Source organism: Apium graveolens, chromosome 7 (assembly GCF_009905375.1).
Source record: "Apium graveolens cultivar Ventura chromosome 7, ASM990537v1, whole genome shotgun sequence".
NCBI lineage: Eukaryota > Viridiplantae > Streptophyta > Magnoliopsida > Apiales > Apiaceae > Apium > Apium graveolens.
In genome coordinates, this window is record NC_133653.1 from 161,551,135 (window position 1) to 161,566,161 (window position 15,027).

Genomic DNA, 15,027 nt, shown 5'->3' on the forward strand with positions numbered 1-15,027 from the left:
GTTGGTTTTGCAAAGCCCTGATGGATTCTTAATTGAGTATGCCATGAAGCTAGACTTCCCAACAACAAACAATGAGGCAGAGTATGAAGCCCTGATTGCTGGCCTTGGTCTAGCTGGGACACTTAGAGTCAAAAACTTAAAGGTCCGTGGAGACTCGAAGCTGATCATATCCCAGGTAAAGGGAGAATTTGAGGCAAGGGATGATACGATGGCTAAGTATGTTCGCCTAGTAAGGGCTGTGATGACCCAATTTAATGAATGCCATGTTGAACACATTCCAAGGGAAGAAAATGCTAAAGCAGATGCGCTATCAAAGTTTGCTTCATCTGAGATTGAAGAAAGTTCAGGAAGTGTGTACTTCCGTGTTTTGAAGACACGAAGCATAGATGTTAAGCTTGTGGCTCCCGTAGGCTTGGGGACGTCATGGATTGATCCCATCAAGGCTCACATTCAGACCGGTTGGTTGCCAAGCGATGCAATTGAGGCACGGAAGTTAACTGTTCGAGCACTAAGGTACTCTTTGATAGATGGGATTCTATATAAAAGATCTTTCGTGGTTCCTTACCTGAGGTGTCTCAGGCCCGATGAGGCACGCTTGGCTCTTGAAGAAGTGCATGAAGGTATTTGTGGACAACACCTGGGGGGCAGGGCCTTGGCTCATAAAATAACCCGTTTAGGCTTCTATTGGCCAGAAATGATGGCTGATGCCAAAGAATATGTGAAGAAGTGTGATCGCTGTCAGAAGCATGCACCAGTTGTTAGACAACCCCCCGAGATGCTGACCTCTATCAACTCGCCTATTCCCTTTGCCATGTGGGGGATGGATATTCTAGGGCCTTTTCCTATGGCCACGGCACAAAGGAAATTTCTGATTGTAGCCATTGATTATTTCACCAAGTGGATCGAAGCCAAACCCTTGGCCAAAATCACAACTAAGCAGGTTGCACAATTCCTGTGGGAAAACATTATGTGCCGATATGGAATTCCCCGTATCCTCGTCACTGACAATGGAACACAATTCAACAATGAGGAATTCAAGAAGTATTGTGAAGAAAATGAAATTGAGTTACGATTCACCTCTGTGGCTCACCCGCAAGCCAATGGGCAAGCAGAGGTAGCAAATCGGATAATCCTGGATGGACTAAAAAAGAGGATCGAGAAGTCAAGAAATAATTGGGTGGATGAGATACTTCCAATATTATGGGCCTATAGGACTACCTGTAGAGTCACGACAGGAGCAACTCCTTTCATGTTGGCATATGGGGCAGAAGCAGTAGTTCCCGTGGAGATATCGCATTCCTCTCCAAGGATTCAGACTTTCAATGCTGTAGAAAATGAGGAAGGGCAGAGGTTAGCCCTGGATCTAATTGATGAAGTGCGAGATGAGGCACATGCAAAGATAGTACAATATCAGAAAAAGGCTTCATTCTATTACAACCTAAGGGTTAAAGAGAGATTTTTTAAACAAGGAGATCTAGTCTTGAGAAAAATAGAGGCTTCTGGTGTTGGACAGAAAGGAAAGCTTGCCCCAAATTGGGAAGGGTCGTACAGAGTCAAGAGCGTTCAGGGTAGAGGAACCTACAAGCTGGAAACTATGGAAGGTTTTGAAGTCCCGAGGACCTGGCACGCACAAAACCTGAAGGTTTACTATGTGTAAGATAGGAGAAGTATGATTCTGACTTGTCATTGACAAGTAGGTTTAAAAGCACCTTGAAGCTTTCCTTGCATAGGATTTTATATTCCAGTAGAATTTACATTGTCTAGTTATTGTTGATTAGGGTCAAACCCATGCTATGTAAGGTTTTGGAAAACCAGACTTCATATTAAAGAGTTTGAAATTATTTCTATCTAAGGATGTTTAAGGTTCAAATGCATATTAAGATTGTAAAGATAAAACAGAAAAAGGCAAGAAAAGCAACGTATAAAACATAACCCCGAAGGGTAACAAGTTCTGATACAAATAAAGTTCAAAAAGAAGATATACAAAAAGCTAGGCCTTGGAAGGATGAGATTCCTCAGAACCACTATCCGAAGTCTCTTCGGAAGTTTCAGTCGTTTCTTCGGACGTCTCGGTCGTCCCCTCCGAAGTCCCTATAGAAGTTCCCTCGGCAGAAGATGATGGCTGTTGAGGCGCTGCTTTGGGAGATTCTTCCACCCTGGCCTTCTTAGCAACAGGCTCGAATTCCTCCTCGGGGGAATCTTCCTCCTCTCCATCCTTGATCATACCAGCAAGCTTTTCAGTAACACCTCCAAGCTCTGGAACCCGCACTGGGCAAGGAAAGGGCAACTGCTCAAGGACCTCGGGAAACTCATCCTGGATGGCCTCCACAGCAGCGTCCCAGCCTTCCTTATAGCTAACAGGATGAAGAAGGGCGTCATGCTCCACCATCAAGTCTTTGAATTCTTGAGTGTCCATCCAGCCATCAAAGGCTTTTTCCTTCTGCGCCTTCAAGATGACATTTTCAGCCCGGGCCGTCTCCAGGTCAGAAGTGGAAGAGGCCAATTGAGCTTCAAGGGCCTCAATTTTTTGATTGGCCTCCTCCAACTTCTTGTTGGCATCTTCCAGGCCAACCTTCCAAGCCTTGGCTTGGTGAATAGCCCCTTGAAAATGGGCATTAGCCTGCAGGAGAAAACAGCAAAGGTTTAGAAAAGAAAGAAAAGAGAATTGTAAAAAGCATAAGTAAAGTACATACCGTCGCCAGAGCTTGGGCTCCAAACAGCTCATTCCCCTCCAAGTCCTGTTGAAGGACAAAATCTTGATAATCCACCGGGGAAATGGAATGCTTAGACCATTCCTTGGACAGGGCCGTGCTGCCCACAATTGAGTCCTTGCCCCGGATCCCCCAAGCAGGTTGAAAGTAGGCACCTGGCCTCTGCTTGGTGCGCAGAACTTGGCTGGGGCCTTCCTCATCTGGCTCCGTCGCCTGAAGAAGGAACTCCGGGAAGCGGTCACCCAGTCGAGGGTCCTTAAAGATCTTCCCGGCCCTCTTCATCCTGGTTGTCTCCAGGTCCTTCGGCTTGGTAGCCTCCTCAATCTTCTCAGCCACTGCAAGAAACAAAGTCAGTTGAAAATCAATGAAATAAAAGTGCAGGAAATAAAGGAGATAAGAAAGGGAACTTACTTTTCTTATTAACGGGCGAAAGGCCGCGTTCTACCAGGACGGTCTCCCGGATAAGGTCCCAACAATGGGAAGTGCCGTTGTCTTGCGTAAGGAGATTGAAACCTCTAGCTTCCTCCTCAGACAAAGTTATGTCATTCGGGCTCCCGTCTACGGCCAGCCCAAAGGATGATCGAAACAGGGAGCCCCAATCTCCACCTTCCCAAATAACAAACAAAAAATCTTTCTTCCACCCCAAGTTGTTGTCAGGGATGGACTTCCCATTTACGATATGGGGGATAGTGGGGCGCTGGTTGATAGAAACCCAACCCGGACTTTTATCAGGGCTGTTTTTAAACTGAAAAATCTTCCTGAAGACAGCAACAGATGTGGGGACGTTGTGCTTGGCGCATTGCGACAGATAACACAGAATCAACCTCCAGGAATTAGGGGGAAGTTGGCAAGGGCTGATGCCCACATCAGCCAGTAGCAAAGGAATGAATGGATGAAAAGGGAGTCTAATACCTGCCCTCAGAGTATCCCTATAGACGCATAGCGCGTCCTTCTTCCACTGACAGGCCCTGTCGGCCGGACCCGCAAGAACCAGCTTAAAAGGCTCCTTGATTTTGAAGCAGCTGCTCAACTTTTCCAGCTCCTTGGGATCCCGTAAAGCACTGATATGATCGTGCGCGTCCAGATGCGCATCAGACGGATACTCGTCCCCTCGAGTGTTGATCATGTCGATTAAAGAAGTATACCTCGATCGAATAGGAAAATCATTGGACTTTCTAGCCACGTTCATCTTGGCCAAACGAGTCATTCTTTTGTCAGCCATCTGAAAAAAAAAAGTATGAGACACGTAAATAGGCTATCTTAAAATGGCACACAATGGAAAAATAATGAAAAGCAAAGGGAGGAATCTTACCTGAAGAAGCGCTCCTGAAAAAAGGCTTTGAGCTCCGACTTGCTGTTATTCCTCTGAGAATCTTAGCAGGAAGATGAAGAAGAAAACTAAGAAATGAGAAAGTGAGGAGTAATAGCCTTTCCTCATTCCTTTATATAAGAGGAAAAGGAAGTTGAAGGGACGAAAAGCCCATTGAGGACAAAAGCCCATAAGAAAAAGCCCAGAAAAAAGAATATTCCAGAATATTCCAAGGAATTCTAGAGCATTCTTAACAGGGTGTATTAAGCCCAGATCAATAAAAGAGGCCCAATAAGATTTGAAAAGGCCCAATAAAAGAGGCCCAATAAGATTTGAAAATGCCCAATAAAAGAGGCCCAATAAGATTTGAAAAGGCCCAATAAAAGAGGCCCAATAAGATTTGAAAAGGCCCAATAAAAGAGGCCCAATAAGATTTGGAAAAGCCCAATAATAGAGGCTCAGAAAAATTTAATAAGGCCCAACAAAAAAGGCTAGGCCCAAATCCAATTAGGATTTGGAAAATACAATACCCTAAATTAAAGCTAAATAAAGAAGGCTAGTGGAAGCCCAGGAACCAGGTCGAAATCCAAGTCGTGAATCCTGCCCGAAATCTTTCGAGCAGACACCCGAAAATAGCGGGTAAAAAAGACCAGAATCCAGGTCGAAATCCAGGTCGTGAATCCTGCCCGAAATCTTTCGAGCAGACACCCGAAAATAGCGGGTAAAAAAGACCAGAATCCAGGTCGAAATCCAGGTCGTGAATCCTGCCCGAAATCTTTCGAGCAGACACCCGAAAATAGCGGGTAAAAAAGACCAGAATCCAGGTCGAATTCCAGGTCGTGAATCCTGCCCGAAATCTTTCGAGCAGACACCCGAAAATAGCTGGAATAAAGGAACTGAATTGAGGTCGAAGTTTCGACCAGGAATGAGGTCGAATAAAACCAAGCATCTTTCAAAAAATAGGGATTAAAAACCCAGGTCGAAGTTCGACTAGGATCCTGGTCGAATTCCAGGTCGTGGATCCTAGTCGAAATCCTTCGATCAGGAAGCAAGAAAACCAAAGAATTTTCGAACAGGATTCAGGTCAAAATATCGACTAGAATCCTAGTCGAAATCCTAGTCGATAGGCTTATAAAAAAAAAAAAAAAAGGGGTTGAATTTTCGACCTCGATCCAGGTCGAATTTTCGACTACGATCCTGGTCGAATTCCAGGTCCTAGATCCAGGTCGAAATTTCGACTAGGATCCTGGTCGAATTCCAGGTCGTGGATCCTAGTCGAATTCCTTCGACCAGGATGACAAGGCTGGCCCCATTTTTCGACTAGGATCCTGGTCGAAATTTCGACCTGGATCCTGGTCGAAAAAAGGGCTGGAAATTTGAAAATTCCAGAAAATAAGGAAAAATCCCAGAAAATTAGGGAAAATTCCAGAAAATAAGGAAAAATCCCAGAAAATTAGGGAAAATTCCAGAAAATAAGGAAAAATCCCAGAAAATTCCAGAAAATTAGGGAAAAATCCCAGAAAATTAGGGAAAATCCCAGAAAATTAGGAAAAAATTCCAGAAAATAAGGGAAAAATCCCGGAAAAAAGGGAAAAATTCCTGGAAATTAAGATAATTCCTGAATAAAAGGAAAAATTCGTTGTAAATGTGTAGGTCGCTCCACACTTTACGGAAAAACGAAACCCTGTAAGGGAACAAATAGACTTAACTTCTGCGAAACCTAATCAAGGTTTCCCAAAAGTTGGGGGGCAAATGATAGGGATAAATAAATTATGTTTGTATAATTAAATACTGTATTAATTATACAAACTGTGGGCTGCCAGGCCCAATAAAAAGATATATGATACTCAGACCAGAAAGGTTAAGCCTGATGGACCAGATCAGGCCCGATGGAATAAAAAAGGCCCAAAAGCCCTGATTATTAATTAATTTCGTAATTAATTAATAAGGGACAAATCAGATGTTGAAAAGAGTCCCGATAAGGATATAAATCCTTGGAGATTAGCCTCAAGGGGACCTAAAAGGATAAGGAATCAGTTTCCTACTATCTAGGACTCCAAAGTCCATTCTAATTATGAGACTTGCCCACCAAGTCTCCTATACCAAGTCCAATTCAAGGACTCCCAACATCTATATAAGGGGTCTCACCCCCACCAATCAGAACTATGTTTTTTGGCTTGATTCTCTAATTCACAGAGATACGTAGGCATCTCGTAAAGGCAGATTGAGTCACGAAACACGAGAGCAGCCATTAAAGGCCTTGAGCTCCCGAATCTTAGTATTAAATACAGCAAGTAATAACCTTGGTTTTTTATCCATAACAAATTAAATCTAATTAAATAATCAATTAAAATTAATAAATAACTAATTAAAGCAATAATTCAATTAATATTTAAATTAATTGACCAATTAAATAATTAATTATTAACTAAAATTAATTAATTAAATAATTTAGATTTATTTTTGAAATAAAAATAAATTTCAGAACTAAAAATAATGATTTTTGGAATTTTAAATAATTAAAAACAAATTTCTAAAAATAAAATAAACAGAAATCTAATTCTTGAAATTTTTTAAAACATAAATCATGTTTTTATAAGTTTTTAAAATAACGGTGCAGAAATTGCGAACTACCTGGGGTTAAATTGTAATTTCCCCCCGGTTGTCTTCTCCGATTAGCCTCGCCAACCGGACTCTATGGCTGTCGCTATGGAGCTTTTTCGACAGCCTGAAATTTCCGATAAACATGCCAAATTATCAACATTTGTTCTGGTTGACCTCATAAATACGATTATGCAATCAAAATTTGCAACCAACACATATATATGGCCAGAAAACCGGTCGAAGTTCATGTCGCCACCGTCTTCGATTTTCCGGCAAACACTAAATACTTACCCTATATTCATAAAACTTATACCAATTGATTTATTGTTAAACGATCTATTTAATGATATCAACTAATTGGGCTAATAACACTTGGGTTAGAAATGCCCAAATTTCATTCGAGAACAATCAAGAATATTCAAACCCTAATTTTAATAATTCGAGAATCAAACCCAATTTTCTATATGTTATTGAACTCCAAATTCAACATATAATATACCAAAATGACCAGAATCAAATTATCTACAATATGCAAGCATCAAATCACACAAACAACATCAAAATCAAAAATTCATATTTAAACCCAAATTAATTCAAAAATAAATAAAATTTTAGAAAAATACGAGATGATTTTGTAGTGAAATAGGCTATTGAATCTGATAGTACTCCTCGAGACCTTTGTTTTGATTACTAGAGCATAAAAATATGACTTCAATAACACCCTCAAATATCTATTTGATTCTCAAGAACGCGATGAATTCTAGGATTTTTCTCTGAAAATTATATATTTTTATTGTCTGATAATGATTATCTGTGCAAAATAAAATATGGTAAAGGCTATTTATATTTACGGAATATTGGTACCCCGTTGGATCATATCAGATATAAAAATAGAATACTTAATCGCTAAGTATTAATAAAACTGATCCAATTCGGTACCGGTTTTGGGATAATTATCAAAACTAGGCTTTTTGTAAATACGATCTTGGTCTCAACTAGGGTGAACAAAAAACCGACCAAACCGCCGCACCTTATTTCGGCTGATGGAGCCGAACTATCCAAAATCCGAATTTTAATTGGTTCAATTGTTTATCAACCCGAATATAATGGGTTGGGTCAAGGTTTAAAGAATTTAAAACCTTACTAACCCAACTCAACCCGACTTTTTAATTATAGTATTATTATTTGAAATTTTAATTTATGTATTTATTGTAATAAATAATATATTTGAAATAAAATAATTATTTTACATGTAACACACCATAAGTTGTTGACTTTAAACTAAAAGAGTATACAGTACATATAGGTTCCAATAATATTTATCTTCTGTTAAATTATGGGGTACACTTCAATTTTTGGTTAAAATGATTTGTAATTTTGACTCCTTAAAATATTTAAATAGTTTTATTCGAGTTTTAATCCAAACCAACCCGAACTAATATATAAAGGGTAAGGTTGGGTTGAAAATAATTTTTTTGATTAACAGATTCATTTTTTAAAAACCGAATTAATTGGGTTGGTTCGATTTATTAGCTCTAAACCGCCCAACCTGACCCGCGTTCACCCCTAGTCTCAGCGCTTTGGTTATACAAATTACAAGAAGATAATATAATAGTTTAATCAGAACATCCCATTTTTCGAAAATACGGGTTTTATCGATTTACCGAAATGAATATTGTATCGAAAAATTTGCGTCGGGACCCGCACAGGTAAAACAGTACTCCGGATCGAAAAATTCAATACATGGAAAATACTCGGAATAATTATATTAGGTTAAAAAAGAGTTTCCTTGAGACTTTCAGGCTGTAAAAACGTAAAAACAATTGAAGTCGGATGGTTCCCGATTATATAAAATAGTTTATAATTACTAGGAAAATAATTTATTAAATCCATAAATCCTTTATAAAATCATATAACTGAAAGGAATATGTCCTAAGTCCAATCAGGTATTAGGATTTAGGAATAACTTTTTATGTAATCTGTTTTGATTTCATTGATATTAATAAAAGACTAGTTTTGTTTTTATTACGGGCATTATCTATTTAAGTGTTTAAATAAGATATACCATAGTTTAGAGTAATGCTTTTTATGGATTATGATGAGATCATAATAGTGAGACCTAAAAGATGATAACTCTAAACTTAAATAGTTCCTGGTCATAGGATTACTAACTGGTAATTAATAATCCGCAAAGATCGGTACATACTATGCTTGCTTCATTATGAAGGATGTCTGTTCTCATAGACATTTGTGTGGTGACATTATAGCTAGTATGTAGGTGCTTATTATAGAATAAGTTCACTGAACATGACTCGCACAGCTGAACAACTGATGGAGTTCACTCACGTGTCAGCAGTTGTTCACATAGTGATAGTTGTACAAGTATCCTTAGACTTGAGGTCATCATAGTCATCTTGTGTACACTGAACTATACTTTGGTTTAGTTCTTAGTCTCCAGGGACAATTATTAGGGCTCTACTAGGTATAGGAATTTGTACACGAAGATAGTGTATGATCAATAAAGGATCTACCCCTTCCAGTGAAGGAAGCGAATGTTCAAGGCTGATCCACTTATGCTAGTTCAGGAATCTCTGGCCAGAGTAAATGAAATTAGAAAGGAGTTTCTAATTTGCATAGAACTAAGCATAGTAAATGGTAAGCAAGTGATTGAATTAGATAGGCTTGACACGAGTTCCATGCCTTGTATTTAATCAGGACATTGTAGGGTAGAAGGAGTTTATTGTACGGTAACTATTCACTAAATAGGTTCTTGGTATTCTAAGCAGTGAATTCGTATTATCCGGATAGTCGCGATATGTTGAGAAGTATCCCTCCCGATGTAGAATAAATGTGATTAATTAATTAATCATATTTAATAAATTAGAGAATTTATATAAATAATGATAAAATAGTTTTATTATTATTTATTTCTACTACCGGCTTAATATTGAACCTACAGGGTCACTCCATAAAAAGAGAATGATTTATTGTTGGAGGAATTAATTAATAATGACTAATAATTATTTATTTATGAAATAAATAATTAATTGGCAAATTTAATAATTGATTAAATGAGATTTAATTGATTATAAATTAATTAAGAAAAGTTCTTAATATTATTAATTAAAGGATTTAATTTTTGGAAATTAAATCAGGAGAGAGAATTATTTCTAAAGTGTTTAGAAAAAGGATTAATAATTAAAAGGTGTTTTAATTATTAATAAGAATAATAAATGGGTTAATAATAATAATATTTTATGGGAAAATTTCAGCTGAAAATTTTGCCTATAAATATACTATTATAAACCCTATTTTTATTTGAACCCCAATTTTTAGAAAAACCTAATTCTCTCCACCTCCTCCTCCTCCTCCTCCTTAACGTCGTTTTCTTGGTGGATACCGGTGGAGTGTTTCACGTTTGAGGAGCAGCTGCTAAGAATCTCCGATCGTTGCTTTTGGATCGCATATTAAAGGTTAGTAATCAATCCCTATGTTTTAATCACGATTTATATGCTTTTATTTGGATTTTATATGTGTAAACGTGTTTTACCATGCCTCCGCTGCGATTAAAATCCAACAATAACAACATATAAATTTATAGAAAAATATCAAAATTATCTATACTTTATTTTGGGCATATAGAAATTAAAATACTCAAATTTTACCATATTTAAACATACAAACACAGATACCACTCAATAAATAATTCACCAAAATTCACATAATAATCACACAATATTTATTTATTGACACAAATAATTACAAGATATATACCAGATATTACAACGTGTCCTACTAATGTGAACCGTTTGTGAGTAACAGAGTATAAAGTTTTACCAAATCAATTTTTGATTTTAAAATTATCACCTTATCTCTAATAAAACTATTTTCACTCTCTTATCTCTTCTTCTCTCTCTTTTAAACTCTGATACCCTAATCAATTTTTCAGCTTTTTCTCACACAGTTCAAAATGGATTCACCCGTTTCAAGAAAAGCATTTATCTACAATGAAGCCAAATTTGTGACTAATAACTCTGTTGTTTATCTTGAGCAAGCTGGTGTAAATCCTGATTTTCACATCTTTTAGGATTTGTTAGCTGCGAGTGAAGTGAGATATGCTCTTACAAATCCCACATTCGTGTATGGTACTCAAGTTCTTGCTTTCTGGAGAACTGGGGTGTTTGATGATGGTGGCCCAAATGGTGGAACTCCCAGCATTACTTTCGAGAATAATGGAGAAACAAAGATTGTCACTCGTAAAAATGTTAGGAATGCTCTTAATATTCCATCCCATACCAATTATTCAAACTCTGTGGATGATGAAAAATGAGGAGATTTCTCACTCAGATTGAATATGACAAGGAATTGAAAATTTTGGGACAACTAAAGAGGCCTAGGCTCGAGAAGGAATGGAACTTTTTCTTTGATACTATCAAAAGGGCATTCAACAACAAATGCACAAATTTTGATGCTCTACCCATGATGTCTCAATAAATTGAATATTCTCTGATTCATTCTAAAAACTATGATTTTGGTAGAATTCTATTATGATTCATAGGTGATAGGATAAAATCTTGTTATTCCCAAACAATCTAATCAAGAATTACAGAAGGGGGGGGGGGGGGTTGAATGAAATTCTGGCTTCTTTTTGTTTTTTAAGAAAAGTTCTTCTACAAATAAATAACTTTGTTTGATCTAGCAATTGTGCGGAATGAAAGTAGTGTAGAGATCAAAACACAAAGTATTTAAATACAAGTACTTAAAAATTTTCTGGTGGATTTAACTTTTCTACCAGAGATATATATTAAGTGGAGAATTCTGTGTTACAAAATTGTACACAACTGCTTACAAGTTGAACAACAAGAATAGAAAAATTCATTACAGATTTTTCCTTATCTATTTCTCTTAAAAATGCTTACTAACTTGTATTCTATTCAACTTGCTACACTTGGTTTATATACCACCAAGTTACATGATAAAAAGACAAGTAAATAAGACAAAACATTTCAAGTCTAATTTCATGCACCTTCATTTCTCAATCCAGCATCTTTGAATATCTTCTGTTTAGTATGGAAATGGAAATGCTTCTTTATTCTCTAAACCCTGTAAATAGGCTGCCACATTCCAATTGCATACAATCAACGCATGTGACTGTCAAGTCACTATCAACTGCTCTTTTTGAATTTTAACATTCGTTGAAGCTTCATTGAATCATCCTTTAAAACTGTGGTTGATCATCCGTTGAAACTTTAGCTGATCATCCGTTGAGACTATGTGAATCATCTGTTGAAGCTTTAGTTGATCATCCGTTGAAGCTTTATGAAATATCCGTTGAGACTATTTTCTTGGAAATTAACTCCATTTCATTTATGCAAGATTACAAGGCATCTGATATTTATAATTAACCAACCTATCTTGCATATCAATCTAGTAGTTAACATGACTTATACATTCTACAACATCTATTTCATTAAGCTATCTTGATATGCATGAATGTGGTACTAAACTTATTGTTACAGAAGCTACCCTTTCAACTGATGTTGAAATGGTCATCCGTTGAAAGCTACAAAGACACTTAATTAAAATCTACTAAGTATTTTGTTCAAGTTATCATCAAGTACACAACATATTCCTAACAATCTTCCCCAATTTATGTCTACTGGAATTGTAGCCATAAATTAAAAGAAACTTGATGATAACAAAACACTCTATGAATACAGAATGATATAATGTAGATGAAATTTACAAGTGCTACAGTTTATTGAAAATGCTCATAAAGAAAGATTTGTAGAGAGTCTTATAGAACATTTTGAAGGTGCTCCTCTAGACTGAGCAAATTTAAATCATTTCCTTTATTTCCTTGACTTCTTTCCCAGCTTCACATTGTTTTCCTCAATTTGATTTTGGAGTTGCCTGTAAAATTCTGATTCATCCTCATTTGTCTGGTCCAGATTTTCTTGCATCTCTTTTAGAGTTTCATTGCTTGCAATCTTTAGCTGATCTTCCAATCTGAAGAATCTTTTGATGTATTTCTCATCCTTGAACTCCATTATCCAGAATGGCCTCAAATGCACCCTAGTTCGAGTAAAAGGTATTTTCAATACTCTTGGGAGTGCATTTGGCCCTCTTCATCTATTCCTTATCTCCTCAATCTTATTTATTACCATTTTCTTGGAAACTATATTAAATCCAAAGTTTTTCTTGATTGAGGAGAAGACAGTCACCAAAGTTGAATAGCCTTCATTGAGAATTATGTGAAGCGGTCATGTTATCTCTTTTCCACCCTTATACCTGAAGGCTAATCTCTCTGGAAGGTGCCTGTAGGCATCAATAGATTTGACTTCTTCTAGCTCATCCAGATAGAGATTTATGTCTGAAAATTATTTGATGTCACAGATTTATAGTTGATCTCCCTTGTTGATAACATGCTTGGGTTTGGCCAAAGACTTGGATTGTAGTTTGGTAGGCTTGACTGTTTTTACTACTCTTTCCTTTATTTTTCTTGGTTTGGTAAAGATTGGAATGTTTAGATCAGGAAGAGGCAAGCTATCCCAATCTATGGGTTCATCCTTAGGAACAACATTATCACCATGAAAGGGATGTTAGGATCAACCTTGAATTCAGACTCCTTCACAGTAGGTATGGTTGATAGGCTTGAAGTTGTAGATTGGATTGGCATGTAGTCTTCCTTATGTTCATCAAAGTCTGTCTTCCTCTTTGCACGAATTTTGTATCTAAACTTCCTTTTTGTCTGCTTCAGTTTTTCTTGCTTTTCTTCATTTAAAGTTTCAGTTGTCACAGCAGGCAATGTAACTTTTGTGGTTGCATGATTTTTGGCTAGGTTCTTGGCTTCTAAAGCAGCTTTCATTTGTTGTTGTTTACGCCTCACCTTCTCTTCTTTCTTAGCTTCTACAAATTGTGGATGTCCAGCCACCACACAAATAAATTTTCCATTCCTGTAGATTTTAGCAATTTTGTTCTTTGACACTATGTCTCTGGGATCTTTGGATAAAGCAATAGACCTTGCAAGCAGCTTCTTTTCATCCGGCCTAGGGGTTTCATAAGATAGGTCCAGTGGATTTTTATCTGAATTCTTTGGATAATTTCTTTTTGGTTGAAAAATCACACTGGCCTTTGGAGACTTGATTGATGAGGGTTGACCCCTTTCCATGTTCCCCATGCTCATTTCATTTGTCTTAATTTGGAGCAGTGAGAGAAGACCTTGTCTTGATTCTCAATTTGACCAAATTTCTCCTTGATGTTTTCACCAAGCTTCCTCCATTGTGCATCTAGCTCTTGCTCAACTGCTGCTACATCAAGTTGTTTGAATTTTTCACTTGACTCCAACTTGGCAGCTGCTAACTTGATCACATCAATACTGTCTAAGGCTGGTGGCTTAGTGAAAGCAATTGCTGGAACAATCACCTTGCTAATATGTATGTCTAACACTTTCTCTCCTTCACTTGTTGACTCCCCTTTGCTAACTAGAACAATTAAGTCTATCTCTCTAGCACTTTCTCCCCCTCATTTGTTGACTCCCCTTTTCTAACTAGAACAATTGAGTCTATCTCCCCCTTTTTGTTAGCATCAAGTTGAGTGGAGGTTGAAGTTTGTGCAGCCACCAGTTTCTGAAGAAGTTGAGTTTGTTGAGCTTGATGTAGATGGATTTCAGTGATTGAAGTTTCCATGTTTTTGAGCCTTGTGTCTAAGGAGTCCACTTTTCTTTCTAGATAAGAGTTTTTCCTAAGTTGTCTGGTGATATCTAGCATGGTTGTGTCAGGAAACTTAGCCTCCAATCTTTCAGCAATATCCTTTTTGACTTGATCAATGTCTGTTTTCATTGCAGTGACATCCAGATTGTGTTAGAGAGATTGGATTTGGTGTAGTTGAAGAGAGTTAAGATGTGCTTGAAGAAGTCTCTTGGTGTTGGCATTTGTAGTAGATTGAAGAGCTGTTTGAGTTTGTTGAATTAATTGAAAGAGAGTGGATTTAATTTGGTGCTCATCACATTCTTTAGAAAACACCTAAGATGGAGTGTTTGACCTTGAGCTAGGGCATGCTTCTCCCCTATATCCGTGAACTCTCCTTCATCATCATCTTCATCCCCCAAATATATCCTCAGAACCACCAGATGGATAATCAACATCATCACCAGCTGTGGGTGGCATGGTTGTGATGTCATCCTTGGCCTTTTGCATAGAAGCAGTAGTGTGCACCAAGTTGAGAATTCTTTCAGCAACCACATTGTCCTGTTCAGCCAAAACTTGATATGCTGAAATAGGGTGAGTAAATGCCTCAGCTTTATAAGAAACATAGTCTAAGACAGCTTGATACTCTTGCTGAATTAGCTGTTTCTTCTCAGCCTCATTGACATCCATTAACTCACTTACAATTGGCTCTTCC